This window comes from Anser anser (assembly GCF_964211835.1).
Source record: "Anser anser genome assembly, chromosome: 2".
Taxonomy (NCBI): domain Eukaryota; kingdom Metazoa; phylum Chordata; class Aves; order Anseriformes; family Anatidae; genus Anser; species Anser anser.
In genome coordinates this window covers 107,954,871-107,962,543 of record NC_139721.1, presented here as the reverse complement: position 1 = coordinate 107,962,543, position 7,673 = coordinate 107,954,871, and positions in this window count along the sequence as shown.

Here is a 7,673-nt window from a genome sequence, read left to right as displayed (position 1 = left end):
CGAATGAAGGAAGACCAGAGCAATCAGAGAGGGTAGCAGAGGGTATAACTTAAGGAGCTGTTACTAGGATTTTTTTATTGTTCCTGGTGGACTATTTTTCTCCTTGCCAGCAAGGAGGGAAAACCAGCAAGTTGTTTTCTCCAAGATTTTTTTTTTTTAGGTTTAAGAACATGGATTATGTTGTAGCAATTTCTTCGCTGTAAAGCGTCAGCTGAGAAGTCTAACAGTAAGAAGGGCAAGGGAAAACTGAATGCTGATGCAGAGAGTGCCAGCAGACATCATCCTCATTCCACGGGATGTTTGTAGCTATGGCAGTTGAAGTCTACACTTCCATATGCTTAACATACCCTATTTATAAGCCAATTTTAGCTGACCTAGCATATATCAGTAGTACAGTTAGAGCCAGCAGCCTGCAGGAAAAAGTGGGCACAGGTGTTTCCATAGCAAGGCCTGTGAGTGTCTCCCATACATACTTCCAGTTTAAGCAAGCACATGAAAGGCTTGGCTTGTCGCTTACCTAAGTAACCAGGAAAACAAGGGAAAGCTAGATTTTGCTTGTGTCCTAATGCCCATATAAAAATAAAGACAGATGAAATACCCTTACTACCTTGTTAAATTCCATAAGCCGGAAGAGAACGTGCTGCACACAGGTACAAGTAAAATCCCTTGCTGGCAGGTTTGCAGAAACAAATTTTTTATTTACACAGGCAAGTCTTATCTTTAGACCCCATTTACCTCTTTACATTTCTCGAATATTTACATGACTTCATGATGCTCCAAGAAGAGAGTGATGAACAAAAAGATTACAGAAACTGTCAAAAGCATAGCAAAAAAACCCCAACCTATCATTGTGCTTTAAAACTTTTGAGCTAGAATAATGTAGAAGAAATGTAGTTTTAGCACTTTGGTCCTAACGGTCATGCTCTAGAAGACACTTAAATAGCAGAGGGGATTTCAGAAGTGACCGTATCCAGAGGTTGCCAGTGACAATTCATGAGTGAATCGTAGAGTTCTTCGCTTGTCTCCGTGAATTGTCTGTTCATTTCATCAACATCCAAGTAGAGCTGTGGATCTGAAAATAAAAGCCTGGTAAGTCCAAGTATCAAATCTGAGGCATGCGCACAAAAAAACTTCACGTGAAATGGCTAATAAAATGTATTTTAAGCTAAGTGTAATAAGCTATTAGATCTACTAATTTTAGTGAGGTATTTAGTCCTCTAAAATTTTGAGCCTCACAGCTCCAACTTTTGGGAATTTGTATATTAGAAGGCTGGGACTAGAACCGTCTTTCAAGATAAAGACAAAGACAATGTTTAAGATAGTAAAGATAACGTTTAAGGATAATCAGCCATGAAACCCTCCCAAGAGTCATTTAATTCACTTCTACGGCAATACACGTTACATAGGATAGTTTCTAAACACTAACACAAAATGCCTCCACGTGAGGAACTTTGCAAACCTTCCAGGACACAAATATGTTTTGTACCGTATTTGTAAGTGCAAGCTGAATCCTCCTTTTGGAATCTGCAACATAAGCTTTTACCTCAGGGTGGAGAACAAAGCTTTTGCATATTACTGAGTTTCTAATATAAAATCTGTTTAGCGGAACCAATACAAAGAACAAAATTCTGTCTTAGACCATTTTCAAATGGGAATGAAGGCACAGGTACAAGAAACCTGCTGCGAAGCATTGACAGTGTCCCGTTTTACTTGATGCGGTCAGTGTATGCTGTATCAGCTTTAAAACCCCAGCTGATTGCAGATCAACCCCACAGAGGTTTGACCTCAGCTGAATTTTCAAGATGTTCTTCATCCAGTAGAGGTTGGCTTGTATTGTTAAAAGGCACAAGGATGGCTAAACTCAAGTGACAATGATAGAACCCTTATTACCGTCAGTAATTAGGTCATCACCGCTTTCAGTCATAACTGAAGATTCCTGAAAGACAGAAAAGGCTAAGTTTAATCATAACTCATTTCAGAAAGCATCACAGATTCAAAGTGCTGCAGTCTCAATCCATTCCTTCTTCCTACAACTACAAGGATAGATGGCATTTTATCTACTTATTTTTAGAAGAAAGCCAATATTACAGTACAGGTTGGAAGGGACCTCCGGAGGTCACAACTAATAAATTGACCACGATAAGACCACTTACAACAACTGTTTAATTTGCTTTAAGCAAAGCAAATCAGAAGAACAGGAACAGAAGAAGCGTACGCAATTATGCTGTCAAAACCATTCTTTGGTATGCGTGAACAAATAATGGTGTATAAATCACTAATTCTATGGATTTACTATTTAAGCACTTAAATACAAACACCTCTGAATGAATCTGCTCTTTTAACTTCACACTAAGCAGAAAGCATGTTTTCAACTTCGGATTCTTTTTGCTGATTCACACAAATCTGTACAACATATTATCTGTGAAATATTTTCTTTACAGCAAGCGTGCACTATCTTTACCTCAAAAACAGCTGGAGCCATTAAAGAATCTCCTAAAGAGCAGTCTCCAACAGCTTGCATGCTGTCATAGGGAGCATAGGAGCTGTAGTTGTAGTCAGCGTAAGCATCGTAACTCCTCTGCGAGTGGTAGTTCTGGTAATCTTGGCAATAATCATTATAGTTGTATGACTGGTACCGCTGCAATTCTGCTTTCAGTCTGAAACATGAGAAGTTGCATACAGTCAGAGAACAAGAGACTGTAAACCCAGTTCTGAACTTAAACAATTTGTCAGCTTACAGACTTCAAAGCTTAAAAGGAAGCTTTCCTAAACAGTCACCTAAGTGACAGCTTAAGTCACAGCTCAAAACCTCATTTCTATAGAAGCAAGCATCCTCACCTTTGCCAATACCAGAAGGAATTGTTCTCATGGATTAACTCCAGAGCCTTGACATGGTTACCTGTACACATCAAGTATTTTTAGCGTTGGCATAAGCAAGCTGCTGCTAAGTCTCTGTGCTTTGCTAAAGATTGATTTAAGACCAGAGACATTTATCAAGCACAGCTGCTTTAAAGATGCAGTCTTAACCCTTCTATCTTTTGTTTGGTTAATTACTAGATCTTATTTCCAGAAAGAAGTGAATGGAGTCAGATTATCCATTTCAAAGGAGCATCTGACACCGCCTGTCAGTTTGCCATGTCTACCTCCACCTGCTCAGTTTTTTTGTTTGTTTAAAGTCCATTAAACATTCAACAGCTGCCAACTATACCGCTCAGGTGAAGTCAGTCTTGCTTAACAACACAATCGCGATTCTCCAGCATGACGCCTTATTATTAGTGGGAGAATTACAAAATACACTGGTTCTTAAGAAGAAAGGGCCAGCTGATTAGCTTTCACTACTTTCCCTTTCAAGATTTTCCCAGGGGCAGCTTCAGACTAATGACAAGAACCAAGACAAGTGCTATCTGTACTAAAACTGAGGTACACTGCATAAAGAACATTCAGATAACCCAGCTGCATATTCAAAAAAATCCGCTGTTTAGACTTGTCTTCACTGATTCTGTACAGGCAGACCTCCTGTGTTTGCAGTGCCCAGTTTCTCTGACTTGAATTGGGGATGCAGAGAAGTGAGTTCTATGCTTTTGGGGAAGAATACAAGCTGAAGGCATTCTGAAATAGCTTCCAAACTAAGCAAACATGAGGGACAAACTAATCCAATGGCTGGGTATTTCAATACTAAGAGAGCACGGTACTCAGCCATTCAGAAACGTATTACTGATGTGTATTTTAATACCTACATTTGTTTCAATGCTGCAAAGCTACACAAGTTCTAATAAAGAGGTAATCCATTGTCTTGTTACTGTAGTAAACAAACAGAAGATACATCATCTTAGGTCTTCTGCTTCCAGCTGCACTCTTCCTACATACAGTTGTGTAGGGAAGGAAAATCTGAAAATACTGTTGACGTTCTTCTGGATAGCCAAAGCAAGAAAACATGTTTGTGGCTTATTCTTGTTTTCAAAATAAAACAATATTAATTTAATCAAAAAATTTTGGCAAAGAAGTTTGGACAGTGCTCTCTTGGAGAAGAGCATTTCCATTCTAAAGCAGAAGGAGGCAACATTTGCAGAATTATGCTAGGTAAACAGAAACAGAAGTGTCATTTTTTACTATTTAACAGAACACACAAGCTAACCTCATGAACATACTGAAATTGTTTATATGAAGTCCTGTTTTGTCAGTATCCTGGATCAAAGTTCATCAAATTTGGTATCAGTTCTTTAACCGTTCAGAGACCTGAATTGCCTTAAATAAGTGATAGAACTGAGCCGGTAGAGTAAGAAACCCTCTCAGGAAGTGCTAAGCTTTAAACTCCCCATTGCCCTAAGCTCATGAAAAGCAAAGAATAGCATTCTAAACCTGTTCTAGTAATAACGCCTTTGGCTTTCTCCCTGCGTTCCCATTTTTCCCCCCCACTTCTTTCCTGTCAGCCCACTATAAAACTAGTTATGTGCTTCTCTCAAACTAGAGGGAAAGCTCTAAGAACAAGAACTTCCTAGCATATAAAACCACTTGTTGTCCCTTCTACCTTATACAGGCCCAAACCTGAAAATATTTACCAATGCATTCAGCTTTGCTACTGTTGAGAAACAAGGCTGGTTACAATGGCAGCTAAGCCCAAGTTGCGCTGTCTGGCTAGACTTAACAGTTGGATTCCCCCAGCCATCCTGAAGCAGGTTGATGAATCCAGGGAGTCAAAACATAGGACTTCTGCATTTCTGGTTTTGTAGACTGCATCCTGTGTACAGCCACTACAGCAAGGGCCACAGACTTTCCAAAGGCAGAGCTACAAGAATCTGATTATTTAGAATAACTGTATCAATGCACAACTCCTTGGTTACCTTTTAGAAATTCCTATGCTCAGCTGGATTCCTTTTCCCCCCAGACCTGGTGCGTTCTGGCAGTCTTGCAGTGCCCTCATCTGATCACCTTGCTCACCAAATCTGACATAGGCATACCCTCTACTATTTTCAAAAGGGAGAAAACCAATTCTAGTATGCATAACAGTTACAAAGCTAACGAATTCAGTTTCTGTCTTCTACAAAAACCAGAAGATAGCAGCTACTATAGCTTCTATTACTTAAGGAACCTCTCTGGCATGTGCACGTGCACAGAATAGGCTTTCACCAAATTAAAACACTTGGGCCAGAAGCAAAAAGCTTATTCCTTGGTAGCATTAAGATGCAACTCACTGAGAGCCAGCAAAACAATACATTTTAAGTGCTCTCTGCGTAAGTAATCAGATTCCATATTTCTGCATATACAGCAGTTAATCAGTTAGCACTAACCCACTCCTTTTGGAGCCACAAACTTTATTGGTCACAAACACCAAGAGCTGGCTGTAATTATCTGAACCAGTATTAACCGGTACCTCTGAACTCTTCAAACAAAAATATCTTTCAGGTGCTCTTAGAAGAACAACATCAATTGCCTGCAACAATTTGATGGCTTTGCTAAACGGAGCACTGAAAAGCACAGTGGTACAGTTTCTTTTGTAGCCTGTTCAGAAATTATAGCCCCGTGCCTACAGCTTCAAATCAGGCCAAGCTTACCAGCCCAACTCTTACAGCTTAAGTTCACTGCACTCGAATGCCTTCAAGACGTGCTTTTAGGAGCCATGGAGAAGAACCCTCTGGTAAGACCACCATTATAAAGTACTGAGTGTTGTTTTACACTTAAAATAGAACTATCTGTTACAGTCATTCATCGGCTTTCCCTAGGCTGCTGCTCTCTCACTACTGAATGTGATCCTGCTCTCAGTTTCCCACTAACTTTTTCCCCCAGCGTTTATGGCCTCTTTTCATCTATGACACTTTTAAGGGACTACACCGTGTTGAAAAATGCTGGTTAACATTTCCTTTTACACAAGGTGCCTCATCGAATTTTCCTGACTAAACCAAACCCCAGAACCTTAACTAGAAGAGGAAGCACACAAACACACACGCCTCCCTGGCCACCATATCTCCCCAAAACATATCTGTTCAGTAACAGGTCAACTGTAAGAATACTGCGATTAAAATCAGTATAGCTCTATACACTGCTTTTGTTCGGGATTACTAGCTAATGTCCTTCCCCTTACCCCTTCTGGAATTAATACTGAATTCTGTACTCCAAAACGCGGTTCTTAATTCATACAAATGACATTTAACAATCAGAATTTTTCCACACAGTGATCCTCAATAAAAACTTCAATCCTCTACTGCAGTCTTTCAACAAATTAAAGGAATACAAAACTGGCTAATAACTGTTCAGTGATTTTTGGACCTTTGTAGCACTAGAGTAACAGCAGTACACTCTGCAGCATAGTTGCAAGTAAGTGGGAGTAAGATACTCTCTCTCATCTCTTTTTTTCTCTGAAAAGTGTGAGGCCTCTATTTCACCATACTAAAGATTTTACCACCAACTGTACTGCTAGCATTGAGACACTGCAACTTCTGTGCTTGTATGAGATGCAGGACAGGTTCCTTAAGGTGTCGCGATTTTTTGTCTAAACCTAGTGTTGAGATCAAAAAAGGGATTGCTACTAATTGCGTACGTATCAATAACCAGGACAAAAGACATGCTGCATATAGGAATTAAACTTTTTCTAAAGCTCTAGTACATGAACATATCAAATCCCGCAGATTTTTTCTAGTATGGTTTCAGAGGTCTTACTTGATGGACATAAGCGCACAAGTGAAGACAAAAGATACACTGTTTACCTGAAGTACTGGTTTGCAAGTACTGCTTCTCTTCTGTCCTTCCCAAAATAAACGGTGAGGCAGCTGCAGACTCTGCACCTGAACACTCTGAGTGAACACCGAATGTAAATGATGGCAAGGCAGCATTTTGTGGACGCAGCCGCAGCACCAAAACCTGCAGAAATAAGTGAATGTCAAGTCCGTAACCCACGGTGTAACATAAGCGCACGATGGACATAAGCGCACAAGTGAAGACAAAAGATATTCTGTTTACCTGAAGTACATGAAGGTTTGAACTACATTCTAGTCCTGATCTTTCCAGTCAAAACTGTTTAAAAAACAACCCACCAAACAGTAAAAGAAACAAGAAAACCCCATGCTTCCTCTCTACATAAAACTTTTCACAATTGTGTTTTCTGCCCACCACCTGGCTTTAAAAAGTATACGAACTTCTTTGAAAGATCATGTTTTTAGTCTGAACTCCAAATGAACAACGTGTAGGGCATGTAAAGAACAAGCACGTCATTAATGAAAGCTTTTCTCTAAAAAGGATAAACTTATTCTTGGGGAAAAGTGTGGAAACAGATGTTATCTAGGCAATATTCCTACAGGAAAAACGAATAATTTTGCCACACCTCAAAGGAAAAAATAATTGTGCTTAACAGGTAAGAAAATAAAAAAAATCAGAGCAAACCAAAAAATAAATCACAGAATATGCATCCTCGTTTTAATCATGAAGTATTACCTTTGAGCTCTGCTTTGGTGCTTGGCTTTGCACTTTCACAGGCTACACACTTCGTGGCCTCTGCTTTGTTTTGAACCAAGCAGGTCTCCCAATCGCAGCTTCCTTCAGGCTTCTTGAATTTGTCTAAATCCAGAAATTCTCCAGAAGGAGCAGAAAATGCAGATGCACTGCTACTGGTCACAGGTGTTGGACCCTCTGTGAGACAAACAAGACAGTTAACCATCCTGTTTGAATATGAACTATAAAAT